Source organism: Netta rufina (assembly GCF_964035555.1).
Source record: "Netta rufina genome assembly, chromosome: 15".
Taxonomy (NCBI): domain Eukaryota; kingdom Metazoa; phylum Chordata; class Aves; order Anseriformes; family Anatidae; genus Netta; species Netta rufina.
Genome location: NC_140138.1, coordinates 14,321,507 through 14,339,859, shown reverse-complemented (window position 1 = coordinate 14,339,859; position 18,353 = coordinate 14,321,507). Strand labels below are relative to the sequence as shown.

General features: G+C 45.5%; 1 protein-coding gene across 1 annotated transcript in view; it reads right to left on the bottom strand.

Annotated features, from left to right (window-relative positions):
- Positions 1 to 18,353, bottom strand: part of FOXK1 (forkhead box K1) — a gene marked incomplete at its 5' end in the record, with an annotated part of 46,729 nt that overhangs the window by 26,901 nt on the left and 1,475 nt on the right. The gene's annotated exons all lie outside the window — the stretch shown is intronic.

The following is an 18,353-nucleotide window of genomic DNA, read 5'->3' as shown; positions in this document are numbered from 1 at the left end:
ACGCGCTAGCATCTATGAAAATCACGTTCCCATTAAGTCATAAATCCACTCCCTGTTCCTGCCATACTTTGAAGCAGCCTGAGAGGAGGTGCCTTGGCCAACATGAAAGACTCACTGGGAAAGTTTACCCAAGATCAAACTACATTTGGTTAGGAGGAGATGAGAGTTTGCTTCACTTACCTAAACACGGATCTAAGCCCTGAAGGCCTGCCCGTGGACAGATAAGCAAAACTACCTGACACAAGAGCAGCTACCTCAGATTCCCATTTCTTCCAAAATAAGGTGCAAATCATTGCTGCGACCACTGCACGACAAGATCTGTTGCTTTGTGATGCTTCGCTCTGACTGCAGGGAGCCTGACCACAGACAGACAACACGTTTCAAAACAACAAAAAACCGTAAAACACAAAAAATTCAACTGCAAAATGCTTAGAAGGGTTCCTCCCCCACCCAACCCCCTTCAGTACGGGAAACAGCCAAATCAATTTTCTCCATCTTCTCCAAAAGGAAGGTAGCCCCTTGCTCCCAGATGGCAATAATCATCAGCAGCATTGTGCTCACGATGATTATTTTGCTGGAACTGCAGCTGTCTGAAGCAGCGAGGTAAGCAAAAGCATGAGTAACAAAACCACCTTTCAATCGCGAGTGAATTATAGTGAATATTATTTTGAAGGGATGTCATGAAACCATACAACAAGCTCTGTACAGCTGTCTTAGCTGTCACAGGAGATTATGTACTACTCACCCCTCCTTTACAACAAACTAATAATATCATCAGCCAACATTTCCTGTTCCCCTCCCCACCGCAGGGATTTATTTATTTTTTTTTTTAAATAACATTTTGTAGCCAACGCCAGTAAGAAACCTGCTTTATTGTCTACTTGGCTGGTGCTATCTGGATCCCAAATGAAAAAGTTAATTGCACCAAGACTACAGGAGGAGTTCTGGAGGAGCGAAGACAAATAGGTTTTATTCTCCTAAGTCTAAATCCACATTACAAGACAGGCATGCACCTATCACCATGGCAATTTAGAAGTCGTTCTGTTTGTTTTCTTCACATCTCTTTAGGCTAGGGGACACGGGCAGCATAACTGCCAGGTTTTTAAGACTGCCTCGTCCATATTGGAGGTTACCACAGTCTTAAAGCAATGAGGTTTTCAGCGTTTGCTATTTCCCTTTCAATTGCACCACTGGTCTGACCAGATTTAACACAGAAATCCTACTGAAGGCTAACCCACAGAGTCCAGAGAAGTATCTGTAACGTGATTGTCAGTAAAATAACCTGCTGCTTCTACAAAGAAAGAACCGAGGGGCCTGTAGGTAAATGGTGAAGCCCCGAACCCACTGCTCCTTGACAAAGGCCACGGGGATGCTTCAGTACATTTGTTCTTCCCGAGATGAACCAACTCAAGCCAAGACAAGGCAAGATGAGCATGTTGTCAGACAGCAGCAGGATAAGGAAATAAACTGTGGAGCTCCCTGTAAACACACCTCTACTGTCATCCACTGTTGTTTAGTTAGAAGAAAAGCTACAGAAGTCACCGTTAGTGTTTTTAACGTAACTGAAGGAAAACTGGGATCAGAAAGCATGGAGCTTAACTGCAGATAAAGGAGTGCAGCGACCTCTGTAACCACCACAAAGACCAAGCAACCCATTGAAAAGTTTGGTCCTGGTTATTGTGTAGGGCATGATGGGCGTTTAGATCCAGGAGGACTGGTTTCTAACTTTAAAGTCACCACAAGTTTACAAATCGCTTGCCTTGGATGCTTTGTAACGCAGTCACTGTATGTTGTCCATGCTGTCCTGCTCAACGCCACAGATACACAGAGGTGGTAATGCCAGTTGGATGGAACTGGGATGAGTGAGTCCAGGCTTGAAATAAGGAGTTGAATTCAAGAGACAGCGATCTTAATTCTACGTCACAAATGTCAGTTCTCTTCTGTTGGGAACTTTTTTCCAGAATAATGCCAGCAACCACTTCCATTGCCCTGTGACAGCAGATGTATAACTCAACCTCACTGTCCCAGTCCTGGCATTAGCTGCCTCCTGCCTGTCCTGTCTGCCCCTGAGCTAGCACCAAACTGCTTTTAGTAAAGGCAAACTCACCAGGAAGCAGTGAGCATTCCTCATGCCCAGTCCAGTGGCACTAGCAGCAACTAGCCTATAGCTCTGCATTACTGGAAGGATTTTCTGTCCTTCCAAATACCTGTGGAGCTGATATTCATTCTCTTTTTTGTTGGAGGGAGCTGCCAGGCAGAGCAGCCCCCTGGCCTTGCCCTCCACGTGGCAGCACCGACACGAAGGAGGCGGAGGGGACAAGACTCGAGGGGAGGAAGGAGGTACCAGCAGCAGTGCTGCAGATTTCTGGCAGATAATTAAAAAACAGAGTACGTAACCACAGACTCAGATTTGAGCATCACATGATCCAAACAGTGCCTTCTCCTCTCAGAGGACGAAATGCAGCTCATTCATTTTGAGAGAAGCTCCGCTCTCTATCAGGTACGTCCCATCACCTACCACGCCGATGCTTTCAGGCTGGAAATTTTCAAAAGTTCCTGAAACTGAAAAGTCAATTTTATTTTAAATTCAGCTTAATTATTCCAAACCCAAAGTCAACCAGCTGGGGCAAAACACCAGCAGCATGAACAGAGCCGGGAAGTGTTTTCTGCATCCCAACAAGCCTTCCCATGTCCCGTACCCACAGCAATCCTCGCAAGGCAGCAAGGTCAGGGCTCCTGGAGTGGGTTTTGTCACCTCGAAGGGGCTTCACACAATGCACAACACGTGCTTTTCAGCATCTTCACGCTTCCAGAATTTATTCACCCGTTGTCCTTGAGGGAAGCAAGCACATTAAATGGCTGAACAAGGACAGCACGTCAGAAAAAACAGAATAAAATAAAACTGCCACTTGGTCACAGACGTGCCCTTTTCCTTGGACTTCACGCTACCGCTTGCTTGGCACCGTACACGGGTTAAGGGATTTTTTCCTTAATGAGAAGGCACCACAGGTTACACCGGGATTTGCCTAACACTGCATATTGCCATGTCTAAAATGAGGTTTCCAACACAGCCAGACAAGATTTCAAATGGGCAAAGAGCGTGTGCGGGCAAGTGTATCTATTTAAAACAAATACTACCAGCAGCATCAGGCAAAACCACAACTTATGAATAGCTATGCCTCTTAAAAGCACCAAGTAAATTAGCTATAATGACTGTTTCTATTGAGCTCAGTTGCACTGGGCTTCCCTTTATGTCGTTTCATCAAGGCTCGCAAACGCACCAAGAAACGCTTCCCCACGCAGGCACATTTTGAAACCTTCAGCGAGCCCCTCTGAAGAAAGTCACGTTCGCAGGAAAATTTGGGCAAGCTCTGGGATTCCCCTCCTGGCCAGCACCACGCACGCAGAAGGACACGAACAGAATTTTTTTTTTCAATTTTCAGCCCTCTCCGGCCGCTGCAGACATCCCAGGTGGCTGCTGCCCATCCCAGGGAAACGGAGCCAGGCAGGTGGCGGAGGGGGAAAGGGTAAACACCCCCAGGCAGATCAGGAAGGCTAAAAAGGAAAAGAGATACCAGAAGCCCAACCCCATGAACATCAAAATGCTGTTCTGGTTCACATATATCTTCCTTAAGAGCACAAAGAAAATAGGCTGCTTTTTTTTTTTTTTTCTTTTTCTTTTTGAGGCTCTGACGACTAGATGTTGAAAGCAAAACCTTCAGGAGGGCTTGCACTGAAACACCATGCTGGGCGACTTAAAAAACAATCGTTTTATTCTACACAGCTTCCCTACAATTTCTGATAGGCTCTCTAGCAAACCTTTTAATTGCTGTCAGAGAGCAAACTGATAAAACGAGCAACAACACCGCCAGGAACAATGGCAGTTAATTTTTCAAGCGAGAACGTGCTAGGTTCTTCCACACTGGAGAATTAATAGCGAAGAACCAAGGGCTGTATTTTTATTTGTACATCCCTCACAGCTCTTTAATGATGTTCTGATTTTATTCTTTGAAAATTATTTGAGATGTCAGGCACAGCTTTACTTCAACATCCTCCCCTTTCAAGAATAAAGCACAGTACAGGAAAGGGAAAAAAACAAAACAAAACAAAACACAAAACATAAGATATTGCAGTTGCCTTTTTTTTTTTTTTTTTTCTCTGTGTAATGAAATACCAAAGCAAGGTCAGGGAATAAATTCTGTGAGTATGAAAACAGAATCTCGTAGAAGAGCAAGGAAGAATATCATCAAAATTGCTGAAAAGGGTGTTTCAAGGAGGTGGTGGAGAGCCAGCAGGAGCGGTAGGAGGTTCCCCCTGGAGTCACCACCCTGCCCACGTTATGGATGGGTCCTGTCCAGATCCTATATCCCCAGCACTGCTGGACAGGTCTTACAGCAGAGCTGCTCGGTCCAATACTGAAAAAAAAAATCTACCAGGAGCTGCTCCAGAAAGCTACTAGAGTGCAAAGGGACAAGAATCTGCAGTTTCTGAAAAATAACCTTCCTGAAACTTCTCCAGAAGCCACTCTAAGTCAGCTCGTTGTGTTTCTTTATGCCTGCAAAAAAAAAGCTGAAAGATATCCTTGAAAAAACATAATCACCACTTGTTTCTGAACTCAGTGGAGCATCTGACTGGGTCAACCCACACCTGACTGGATCTGAATTCACCTATACATAAAAAAATAAAATAATTTTAAAAAATCTACAAACACTTATGTTAAAATTAATCCAAACTTGGGTCTGACAAATATCTCCAGACTGATTATAAACATGCAGGATGATGTCAGAAATCAAGCCCTGCTGTAGTCAAAAGAATATCCTTAGCAGGCTTTTTTAACAAATACCATTAAGGCAGATTATTTTTGGTGCTTGGGTCAGTGACTCTGTTAGAGCCCACCACCAAGCCAACCTTGTTAAATAGGTACGTCAATAAAAGATGGAAGTTACTTGATGCCTGTCCGCGAGGAACGGAGAAACAAAGAGGTGATGCTATAATTGTACCTCAGTCAGTTTCGCATTTCAAAACATTGGAGTCAGCTTCAAAATATGCCATTCACTCCAAACGAGGAGCGCCGGGCACAGGACTTGCTATCAGAAGACGAATTCCTCTTCCCCTCCCAAGCACTTCCATTCCTTTAGATACCAGCAAGCTGCAGCTCGGTGCCACACGGGGAGGATGGCACGGAGCACGGCCAGCCTGCAGCATTTAAAGGTCTAACTCGGCTGTGATTTTACATCCATCTCAATTAATCTGCAGCATCAACAGCCACGGGGATTGGAGGGTTTTATTTGTATTATTTGTAAGGTCTCTGAAGGTGAGCTCTGGCCCCGCTTCTAGCAGCTACAGAGGCTGCTCTGTTCCCCTCGGTTCTCCTTACTGTAAACAACTCGGTGTTTCTGAGCAAACTGCTAAGATACAGTGCACTTTTTTCCTGTGTGTGTCAGATGGGAAGCCACGGCTCAACCCACCACCGCCCCGCGTGTCAATTCGAGCCTCTCTCCTTTACCGGGCCTCTCGGTACAAAGGCAGGGGAGAAAACAACCTTTGTGTTGGTGTGCAAACAGTTACCTGCGGACAGCATCTAGGTGACTGCCTTTTAGGTCTAAAATTAACCGTAAAGCTGCTGTTTATTTTGAAGGCCGGCAATAAGGAGCTGGTTTAAGTGTCAGAAAGAGCAGCCTGATGAAACCTCAGAACCTGGTGCGAAAGCTCACCACCGAAGAAGTGGGCTGGCACGAGGTGCAGGCGATGCCTCTGTTTAAACAAGGCTGGCTGCCGGCCCCAGAAAGTTTCGCTATCAGCGCTGCAGATGGCTGATACGATCTGCAACACACAGCACACCCATTATGTTGTTTTGTTGTGTGTGTGGTTGTATACATAAAAATAACCATAGGTAAGAAGCTCCGTGCAACACGCACGGGCCCCTGTGTGCCCACTGCTGCCGTAATCAGGAATTTTAGCCTGTAGAGGTTCTAGATCGTATCTCAGCAATTTCTTTACCAAACACTAAATATCTGATCTTCAGAGAAAATGTAAATTATGTGCAATGTTGGAGGGGCACCTCTCTCTTTCATCATCCAGTCTCATAACTGCAAAAGTCCCTTTCCACGTTGGGCTGAGCAGTCTATTAAATTTCTTACCATATTACCTTTTTTTTTTTTTTTTTTAAGTTTAAAGCCTGAGAGTTATCAACCTGTTTTTTTTATTTTTTTTTATAAAAAAAGAACAAAACTCCAACATGCTACATACAGCGTTCCTCAAAAGCTAAACAGCCATTTAACCCCACTGTTTGCACGTAACAGAGAGGCTAGGAAACGCTGCTTTAGCTCAGAAAAGATGGATGGCTTCTTACAAGCCTACCCCTTTCTAGCTCTGATGGTTCTCTATTTTCATTTATTTTCCTAAAAAGAGTGCTCGCCTACCAGCCTTCCATTTTAAACCTCCTTGCCACCTGTACAGCAGCACTGCCTCTTAAAGGGTTCGTGCCCAGCTCGGCCTTCACCCCATTGGCATGTTTGAAAGCCGGATCTCTCTCGTCACCTCGAGAAAGCTCGTGGCCCCCTGCTCGAGAGCAGCGGGGTGATTTCCGCGCCCTGAGCTCAAGAGGAAGGAGCACACAGCCTTAGCTGAGCTCTCAGCACGTCGTGCTGTGCCGGCAGGGATCAGTCCCTCGCCACCGTGCCTTTGAACAGAAGCCTGTCTGATACGCCGCGGCCTCAGACACGTGTGCGATTCCAATAACATCGCCCGCGGCTGGAAATAGACGCAGATGTCCAGCCAGCCGCTCCCTCCTCCCAGCCTCCTTTATGTCAATAAATCTTAACCTGGCTGTTTGAGCAATGTTTAATCATAAACAGCTCGGAACGGGCTCCAGAACATAAACAAAGGGGAGTAGGAGCAAAGCGGGGAGCCCAGTCCCGAGACGCTGCGGAGGAGCCAGGCAGCAGGGCGCAGAGCCTGGGACCTGCAGAGGAATGGGACACGCACCTGGTGTTATCTCAGCCAGCCTTGTGCAACAACGCTAGGCATGCAGGACTGCTACCACAGGAGCATTTCAAGGATTAAATGCGTTAACGGCCTCGGTTCCCTTAAGAAAAATAATGAAATTGCTTAGAACACCCACTTAGATGCATGAAAATAAACTCCCCTCGTTGATCTCATCCCACTGCCATCTCCAGCGCAGTCAGCTCGGTTCCCTTCTGTGTTGCCAATCAAGCTAAAATTAACTCCTCTCCTCCTGCTCACCGCACGTGCTAGCGCCGGCGACAGCAGCACGGGGCAGGAATTGCACCTTGCTTTAGGGAACAAGAAGTGCTCGGGATTTGCAGAACCTCTCCTGAGATTTTAACTGCACCACTTTGAGGGGCTGCACAGCTCTAGTTCAAATATTTCTGAATACCTTCGAGTCAATATTGGCCTCTTCTGATGGCCATGTGGAAGCGGTTGCTCCTATCCTGCTAAGCCAGGGTCCAGCTCAGAAGAATCAACACCACGCTTGTCACTCCTGCTTTGACTCTGAAGAGCGGACATCTGCCTTAAGACAGGATTTCTGCAAAGCCTCGGAGGTCTTTTCATTGGCATGGCACTTAGTGAAGTTTGGGGCATCCTTAGGACACAGAAATTCACTTTATAGGGGTTTCTCTCTGACAGCATCAGCAATAAATATCTTGTCCTAGCGTTCAGTTTTAAAATTGATCCATTTTAGAGCCTGGTGTGATTTATCAAATGGGGGAAAAAAAAGCCAAATCAAAAATAAAATCCCGACCCTATCAGATAACCACTAAATAAAATTAAAGTACAGGTCAAATTGGCAGAAAAACGTAACAGAAGCAAAAACAAAAACAAAAAAAACCCACCACACTGTGAAAACAAATATTCTCAACCGTGTGCCTGAGAGCAGCCAAGGCTTTATGCAACAAAAAGAAAAACCAATACACACCACGACAGCAAACGAGGTTATTCCACCATTCCCCACACTAACTTGCTGCTCTACAAAGTAAATTCGAGTGCACAAATGGCTCTGTCCATGTTCTGCTACCACCACCCTCATCTTCCACGAGTCAGTGGCAAGCCCTGCGCCTTCAGACTTAATGGCAGACCCTACAACAAGCCTTGGATCATGAGCACGTTTGGCTCAGCATTCACTGAGGTCTCAGAGCCATTCCTGCAGGAATTTGCAGGTCCTGGTACCACCCCAGTCCTGGGGACGTATGGGCAAACCACAGCTCCCAGGTTGAGGAGCACCAACACACTGCACCCAGCTGCTTTGGCACCCCCGAGCACAAAATTGGGGCAGCACCGAGCACCTGGTTTCTTTTCGGAGGTGTTGCAGCAACAGCGAGCACCAGTTCTCTAACACACACACACACACGCCTGCCTGCAGGGAGTTTCTGCACAGAAAGGACTGCCCATTCCCCATTCATTCATCACGGGCTGAGTTTTTCCCCCCTCCAAGACAGCCCTCGAGATAAGAGCAGGAGCCTGGCTTCAATTGCACCGCAGCGCAGACCACAAGGGGTGACTCAGCACAGCCTGGCCACGACCAGCACCTCTCATTTCTTCCCTGCTTCTGCGAAACTTGAGAGCCGTTCTGAGCAGCTTTCCAAGCCTCTGCCGCTCACACCGACCTCGGTTAAAATTAAAAAGGTCAATATTAACTATTTTCCCTCTTTGCTCATCTTGGCAGAACCGTTCGGCTAAGTACGTTTCTCCCTCAATCATAAACCACAATTAACACCTACCTCAGTGCCAAAAAAAGCCCCACCTGCACCCACGCTCTGGGGAACTTCCCCGTAACAGCTCCTACAAAGAGTTCTGTTTTCAATAAGAAATTAAGCAGTGCACCGAGAATTAAATACGTAGTGACAGCATGGAACGAGTGGCAGTGCCAGCGCTGGCCTCGACAAGCCGTGCTGGTTATTCATTTCCATACCGAACTCAACACCAAGATTTTTCAAGCTTTGCTCAACTGCTGGGGAATTTCCAGCTTGCCACAGCTCCTGCCCCTTCCACCACAGAAATCTGGCCACGCACAGCACGCAGCATGTGTCCTATCCCCCTTTTCATGCCCCTTTCCAGCTTCCTGGGAAGACCCTTCCTTTAGTACTGCAGATTTTTGAGTATTTTTATATCCCGGAGAAGGAGGAGAAACTCCCCATTTGAAAAGATCAGTTCATAAAAATCTCTCAATAACCATCCCGGAGAGGGGCACTTGTTTCAGCATCTCTGCTGGACGCACTCGAGCAGTTTGATTCTCATGTAAATCTCATTTGCAATGCCATCAACTTCCTTCTAATGGGCCATTCATCATCCCAGGGCTGGCTTTCAAGGAGCCAGCTGGTCTCCTTGAAAGGTCTCAGCAGCCACCTAGGAGACGTATTTCCAAAGCTAAGACCTACCTATAAACACATTAGCGAAGGCTGTGCAAAACAAAGTAACCTCAGTAAAGCTCAGGAAAAGATCTTAATTCCCACATCCATATGCCAGAAAAAACTTGTGTGTGGGATGTTGCTAACCTTTGCATGCAGTCAGACTCTCGAAGAGGGCTCTAACACACAGAGCATGACTATGATGTATTTTCCTTTGAGGCTGGTTCAGTTCATTTAGAAAGTGATTTGGAAGGAGCTAATGTACTATTTATGTACATTATAAAAAACGATCCATATGGACTCAGACTTTGCAAAATGTTCACTCAAGTCCGTTCCGCTCCCTCCGAAGACATTTCACAACCCATTCAATGCCCAGTAGAGGAAGCCAGGATTAGTGTTAAAGGCTGCTCCGAGGGTAATTTAGATGTTTTAAAAGCTGGCATCTTTTGGACTCGGAGCCAAATAAGCATTTGGGGCATCAGAGAGCATCCCTCACACATATGTCTACAAAGTGACACCCACCTGCAGCCTCCGAAATACTGACATTGGAAATGAAGGTTAGAAGAGGATCCCAGGCACAGCTTGGTGAGACAAAGCCTTCCCACTAAAGAAGCAGAAAAGAAATTCATCCTACTGTGGTTTGTTTTAAGGCAAAGGCATACTGGAGACTGGCTTGGGAAAGACCACGTAGCAGGACACGGCTAAGATGGCAAACAGCAAAAAATAATCCCAAGACTGTATCTTAAATCCTGACAGCATGTATGACTGTGCTCAGGAGTTTCTTCCTTGAAAAGAATTTAACCTACTAAAGTGACAGACTTGTGCAAAAAGACAGGACACTTGTATGCTGCCTCCACAATGGTTTCATTACCTTAAAGCAGGACATTTTAAAGAGTTAACTTGTCCTATTACCAGCATATTCAACTACACCCCTGCCTCCTTATAGTATACAGAGCTAGTGAAACATTTTACTGTGGTGCACGTATCTTACCTGGAGGCTTCACACAAACTTCACAGTTTGTAATACCAGCTTTTTGAGGAAGAGGAATCTAGCCCCTTTCTGCTATAATTTTGTCAATTCTCACACTTGTAATGCTTTCTGGTGAAGCACAAAGCAAGATGAAAGCGAGAAGAAACCGAATCACGTGGAAAAGAGGATGCACCCACATGTCACCCAGAGACCTCAGATTTAGTATCGCCGTTCATCAAAAAAATTTGTCTCCCGAGTTCATTTGAGGCTCAGTTTGCAGCAGAGCGCTGATCTGGGCCACTCGGTTGTAAACAGACCACGTGTAAGTCTGAACTACGTGACTGCACCGATTTCTAGCAGCCAGTTTGCTTACGCCTTGTTTACACAAAACACACACACACAAAAAATAACCATGCTAGCAACGCGTTTACTGAACCAGTGCACATCAGGAATATTCTCCTAAGACCTCCTGTGCCTGAAGAAAACATCAGTGCTCGCCTTAATACTCCATAAATAAAGGCATCAGCCACAAAGCATGTGTCAGTCTTTGTCTTCCTTCGCAGGTCTTAACCAGGGCACAAAACAGTTTCATGACGGCTTGTCTCATTAGCCAGTGTCTAAGGGAGACGTGGTGGAAGAACCGAGATAATAATTGTACAGCCAAACGGCCAAGACAGAAGGAGGCAAAGCCACCCAATTGCCAGGCTTGTTGACAGTCAACACCCCTTTACACATGATGGGCTGGCAGCCAAGCCAAGATATGCCACCTTACGCAAGTCATGAAACAATTAAAAAAAAAGAAAAAAAAAAAAGATCAATAAGTAAACAGCAGTTGGCACATCTCCGACACCGAGAGCCTGCCCTCGCTGGTTTGGACTGCACTCAAACTGAGTACGAAAAGCAAAACCACTTCTGGCCTACCCATCAGGTGGAAACAAAATTTGCTTTCTGTGTCCGGTTCTTTTCTCCTCCCACAGCATCAGGATTGTGAGTGTTTCAAGAGTCCAGAGTTCTTGTGCCCTGGAGAGAGGAAAGGCCTTCAGTTGCTCAAGAACAAATCCTTTAGCAAGTGCACAAACTGGCTCTGCAGGGAGTCCGGTCTTGCTTAGCCAAAATGCTGGTGGCTTCCGTCCGTGGCCTTAAGGGAGACAGAAGATTAAAACAGTTTGTGTGGGAAGCCTTCCCAAGGCTCTCTTTAAAGTGGCACGAAGCAGAAAAAAAGGGGCATGGCTGTAACATCGCGTTTCAGGGAAGGGGAGGGATGCCTCTTCCACTCTGCTTATGCCACGGGTTTTGTGTCTCCCTGATCCACCCCAGAGGATGGAGTGTGCTGTAGGTGCATGTGGAGAGTCGCAGGCTCTTCTGCTCGACAGCCCTGAACGCAGGCTAAGTGATAAAAACGTGCTCGAAGTTTCCTTCCACTTACCCTCCTCTACTAATCACACAGCGTCTATTAACAGAACCGAAGACCGTTCAGCTTTCCTCCCCCGGCTAAGGTGGAATTCCCAATTCACTTCTGCCTTATTTCTCGGTAACTGTCAAGGTGTCATCAAACAAGAGGCAAATTGCTGAGCTGCTGCGCTGAAAGGCGGGAGAAAAACACCGACACAAATCGGAGCGTGCACGCACACCCAGCAAACGACAGCCCGAGAAATTAAACTCCTTTTCGAATCACTAAAAATAGAGTGGGTAAGGGAGGGAAGGGACTATCAATCACATCTTCCCGAGAGTTGCTGAATATTCAAAGAACAGGCTTCTGACAGAGTGCTCTCCAAAGGCTGCTTGAAATTTTTATGATAAGAAATGTACCAGGATGAGAGAAAAGGCGCAGCAGCCTAATGAAGAGCAAAACACACAAGCCAGAAGTGGATACAGAGTATTAATTAGGCCATTAAGACCCTTAAATGTCCAATAAAATATGTATTTCATAAAAATTAAGTGCCATGGAAAAGTAATGCACGCATGCATTTTATTGAGCTGTTCTGAAGGAACCGAAGACGTAAATCACTCGCAAAAAACATTTATGGACAAGAGTGAACAGACAGTAAAACTGCATCTGTATTACGAAAACAAAGAATATACTGCTGCAAAGAAATCTTCACTCATTTACCTAAGCAGGAGATCAGTGCTCTGCCTAATTGCAGGCAGCCTGCAGTCAGCTGGAGTGGGGAAACTTGAAAATACTCGAAAAAAAGCTATTCAGTGATTAATATGGGACTAGGCACTGAGGTGAACAAATGCATCAAGACCGTAAAATCATTTGTACTCACAATTAGTCAATTAACCAAATAACCTGGAAGTACGTTAAGGTGTCCGTCATAGCCCACGCATTCAGGAGACAAAAGAACTGCTTGAACCTCGTCACCTTACCGATTCCTTCGGATCACAGCCACAAAACAAACCTGTAATTCCCCACACCTCCAGCTCCCCGTATTTTTCAGTCTGCTACATCGGGGCCTGCCAGTCGCTTCTGTTTCAAATGTTTTAAACCAACATTGAAAAGTTACCCAAGCTAACCAGCCAGAAAGCACTGAACCAGCTCTTAGAGCATTTATCACCTGTCCCAGACATATAAAATTGTCAGATGACAAAGACCTTAACCACTTAATAAACTCTGGAAAGAATATTTAGCTTTCTTTCTTGTTTGTTTGGTGCTGCTCCCCCCTTTAAGCAGGAATCCAGAAGTAGGATAGCCCAGCTGTAATTCTGCAGCCTTAGGAAACCCTTCAGGGGTTGATGCTTGGAGCAAAAGCAGCTGGAGGTAACTGATCGCAGACAGGCACCAAATCCCTTACCAGGCACCAAATCCCTTACCAGGCACCAAGCAGCCTGTGTCCTTGCTCCCCCAAAGCACACCGCAGCTCGCCCAGCTCCAGCCTCCAGGGGCTGCAGAACCTCGGGTCGATGGCAGACACCAAGGACTACACGTGGGCCAGCAATAAGAGTTTATTTGTGTCTCATGAGTAGTAAATTCAAGTAGTTTCCTGTTCTTTACCAACATCCTGTTGCCACATCTACTCCTCCAGGAAACTGCAACACCGAGCAAGAGCATTTGGCATCGCACACAGCAGCTCGGACGCCAAATGGCTATCGGAGCGCAGTTACTAGGAGCTTGCTTACAAAGAAAACAACCACTTCAGGCTGGTCCTCATCTACACTTTCAGTTCGTCGGTGGAAGGCTGAGTCCCATTTTCTGAAATTAAAAAAAAAAAAAAAAAAAAAAAAAAAAGGTTCTTCTGATCTGTTGCCTGAAGTCAAAACAGGAACCCTGCAGCGGGGATGCTCACGCAACTGGCACCAAAATAACTAAGATGCGAATTACTGAAGGTCTCATGATTTTTATTCCTGTGTTTGTAAGAGCAAAACCTCTCACACTCATTCATCCCCTAGACTTCTGTACACAGACAGCAACTGGAAGCATCCCCGAGTCAGCTGAGCGTTCATGTCAGGGTTGAGAGTTTGTGAACAGAGAAGTTACACCAGCACAACTTGAACCCACGTTACAGCCTCAGCCTTTACAGCTGAGATCTGCACAAGAATGCACAGGACAAGCGCGGCGTGTTCTGGTTACATTAATCTTTTCATCATCAACACATCAGCTAAACTGAACCCAGCTTGGTTGAAAGGAATCCCTAAGAGAGCAGACACCGAGTTTTGCATGGCATTAGTTTACATTCGCAGCCTGACTTCCAGCACAGCTATTTTTGAATCAACAGATCGAGCACCAGTCTCACTTAATGAGAAACTCGCCTTAAACATTTAATGTAACCCATGACAAATTGAGGCGCGTAGCTAGGAATTATTACTCGACATAAATTCCGTAATTAAAATGAAGCAGCCCTTTATCACAGCCTCGCTGCGCAACAAAAAAAACCTGTTCGGTCTTTGAAATCAGAGCAGGAGAAACGTCAGATAAAGAACTAAGACAGCAAAGCTTGAAAGAATTTCTAGCAAGAGCAAAACCACCATCCACTAGCTATAGCAAAGCGAGCGATGCATTTCGAACAAAGGAAAAAAACTGTTGTAAATGCAGATTACGCAATCTTTAAGGGCTAAAACTGCACGAGGAGTTAACAGAGTCAACAGACACACGCAGCATTTCAGCAACGAGCAGCTCTGCAGTCGTGGTTCTGTGGTCAAAGCACTTCCTTAGCACGCGTACGCAGGGCTCGCAGTTCCCTCCGAGCTGTAAGGATACCCACACTCGCACCCACCGTGATGGCATCGTCCTAACCACAAGAATGGAGGCCGAGTGGTTAGTGAGGTCATCAAAACACTGACACGCCGTGCACATCTCCATTTTTCAAGAGCGGGTCAATTTTTACTTGAAACGGAGCCTCGGGTTCCTGGCTAACAGCCTGCCCCGTCTCCCTTAGGGAATGGGAAGACTGCTGGATCCAGCTCTCAGTTTTGGGTTCCCAGACCCCAATCGCAGTGACACCGCCGCTGCCCACAGCATTTTGTGGGCTCAGCACCCCGATAGCTGCTCGGAGCATTGCGCTGTTTATTTTTGTCAAGTTTATTAAGTGCCTAGCAAAATGCCATTATAAATAAAGCAGCATGCTCTTCGCATGCAGAGCAAGTTTTCAATTTATAATGGGGCTCGTACACATAATAGATTTTATTTTTAACTCCACGGTTTAATTTTACACATCCACATATTTACTCTCCAACTAAAAAAAAAAAGTAAAAAAAATACTCCATTCACCCCTTCCAAAATGCTGTAAGAACTTCAGGTTTTAAAACTTTTTTTACGCTTATAAGTCTCACACTGAAAATATCAGCTTACACTGAAAAACACCAACTTTCAGCTCCATTAACAACTCTACTGCAAAGCTACAGAACGGGCACAAAAGCAATAAGCAAATATCCCATGAAATGCTCGCAGACAAGCACCATTTTCCAATCTATTGAGCTCCCAGTTCAGAAAGCTCAAGTGCCATTATCGGGCTACGCTCGATCAACATTTGCAGTTTTTAGTCAATAGGACTTTTGTACTTCGGAGCATTTGAAAACCTGACCCATAGCTGCTTAAAATTCAGGTTAGCAAGCTTAAACTTTCAACTTCTGTTTCAGTTCCTTCGCTTCTAAGGGCGGAAAACGCTTATTTTAGTTATTGGAAGTCTCTAACTTGTTACTGTCACTTCTTTTAAAAATTGAGTCATTTCTGAAGATTGCAAAGAAAAATTTAATAATCCAATGTCGCCCTGATCCTGCAAACACCTGATTGCACGGTAAATTTGAAGCTGTACCAAACAGGACTGTAGTGTTACCATTAAATAATATTCAGAGAAAAAATATAGTTTGAATCGTAAAGTCTGTGTACCAAGACCTATCTTTATTTTTTCCCCTCCTATTTTTTGACAATATTATCGTCCTCAGCAGGAAAAATTACTCCAGCCAGTGATTCCAGCTGTATCTCAAGTTTTTGCTTGTATCAACAGTTTAAAAATCCAGTGCTTACCCTAACCAACAGCCTTGATTTTTTTTTTTAAATATAAAACTCAGCAACATTTCTCTACGGATTTCCAGCCTCCACTAGCATAGCTAAACGGAGTTTCTAGCGATCCTTAATTTTCCTTAAAGCACTTATGCTCAATGTAAGTACTTCCATGATTTCATCTTGATTTATTTGTAATGCCTGCTGTAGTGCGACACTCATGTTAATTAAACAGATTAAGGGGGCTTTGGCCGGACTGCCGGCCCTCCACTCTCCTACCCACTTTGTTTCTATCTGTCATTAACCTCTAGGAAATGCCCTTCTTGTTGGTCGTTACTGTTTAATTACACTTCACAGTTATGTCATCACATCTGTGAAATATAATCGTCCGTAACAACACAGCTGTGCAACACGACACTCCTGCCCGGCAGTGAAATCCTGCTCACAGCGGATTATTACACGTACACACCGAGGGGATGGAGGAAGTGATACGAAACTTTTCCAAGGCCCTCGATTTTGAACGGGTCTATTGTTTTAGGAGGTGCTGAGAGTCTTCAGAAAGAAACATCTCCGAACTCTTCCTCTTTCTTCCCTTCCCTGCAAAATCTTCTGTGAATTTTAGGAATAATTGCTTCTGGACTCAGGAGAGGGCTGACAACACAGAAATGTTTATGCAGAGCGAGTGAAACGGGAAGAAACCTCAGAAACAGAATGTGCAAGTCCAGGATTTATTTTTTTATAGTATGAATTACATCTGAAAGACATTTTTTCCATGGAATCCTCTGCTTCCATTCATGATCTCATGACCCACAATCATCTCCTTTGCTTGTAATATCAAAGCAATGACTGTACTCCTAGAGAAGAAATTGGACTTTGTATATTTTTTGCTATCCTTTACTAGAAGGGGAAAAAAAGAAAGGGGACAGCTATTCACACAAGCAGTTCTTCGAAGTTTACCAGCAAGCATTCCCCATATCATAAGGGGCTCCTATCTAAATCACTGCGTGGAGCAGCCACTAATTCATAAAATTTAATATAAACTGTACATTTTAGTGGCAGATGGAGATGATGTGGCTGTACCAACCAGGACTGTAATGTTACCAGAAAATGATACTCAGAAAAAAGTGTAGTTTGAGTTGTAAAGTCTGTGTACTCAGACCTATCTTTATTTTTATTCCTCCTGTCTTTGACAATATTAGTTGGCTAGCAACAGGCATACAGACTTCTCTGCAGAGAAGAAATGGCAGCGACCAGCGCTTTGTTTTGCTTATGTGGTGGGGGTGTGTTTGTGGGGGGAGCAAGGGTGGGACTGGGAGGGAGTTGTCTGGGATAGCAGTGAACAGGAGAATAGGTTCAAACCTCAATAGAAGCTGTGTATTATAAGATTTGATAGGATTTTTTTTTTCCCCTGGTCTTGATTACAAAAACCCTTGCCCTGCCAGGAAAAGAAAAGGAGTTGTTTACCTGCTAGAAGCAAGGGGGCAAATTCCTTTAGATTGATGCAAAACATTTTCCTACTCCAGAACTCAGAAAGGGAGGAGCATGGCGTTTATTTATGTAGCTCAAACAGTGACCAAGCAAAGGATGGCTTACCGAACAGTGTTCCTAACTGCACATTGAACTCCTCCCTTTGAACTGATGAAGAAGGAAAATTGCCATTCCCACACCAGAAGTCGTGAGCAAATGGAAGTGGGGGGAATAAGCAACCAATTTGCTGCCTGAGAGAGTTTTCGAGCACAATGCTTATGATTAACCAAACGAAGAAACAGAGCGACAGGGAGAAGAGAGCTTGCACAAACAAACCCAGGACCAGAGGGAGCAAAACACCAGAACTGCCCTGGGCTTTGGGTGGTCTTGTTTTACAAAGCAAGATTAATTAAACAGACACTAAAGGACATCTCTTTTAGAAAATGAAACACGTTACAAACCAAAACGCCTCGGAGAGCGAGCAGCTAGGGAGTTATAACTAAATTACTAAGTACAAAATGAAGCAGCCTGCAGAGGAAATGAGTAATTAAAAAACCCTCCCCTGAGCAACAGGCTGGCGAGAGAGGGATAACTCCAGGACCCTTGTGCTGGAGGTGAGCGGTACCAAAGCCAAACGCTGCCAGCTGAAAACGGATGTTTTACACAAGCACCGAGAGGCAGAGAAATATCGCTGCCTGCCCTTGAGGGGGGGTTCTCTCGGGGATCACAGCAGACACAGCCTGCCCAGCGGGACCTGAAGAGATGCACGCAGGAATTACATCACCCACCGCCGCCACGCTGCCACCTCCGGGGCGAAGCGCTGCAGTAGTTGGACAGTGCTCAGCAACCGTAAACAGCGTTTTCGGAGGAAGAAATAGATCGGCGTCGACCTCATCCTTCTTTCTGCGCTTTCCCCAAACAAGAAAGCTTATCTAAAACATAACACAGACAACAGCCGCCCCGCTGCTAGCACCAAAGCCACTCCTGCAGCCTTCTTTGTAAACGAAGGTACCCGAGGTAGCTGCTCTGCGGGGGTCCCGGTGGGCAGCACCACCCTTGGCCACCATCCCCGCGGGACGGGACACCACTCCCTGTTTCTCTGTTGCCC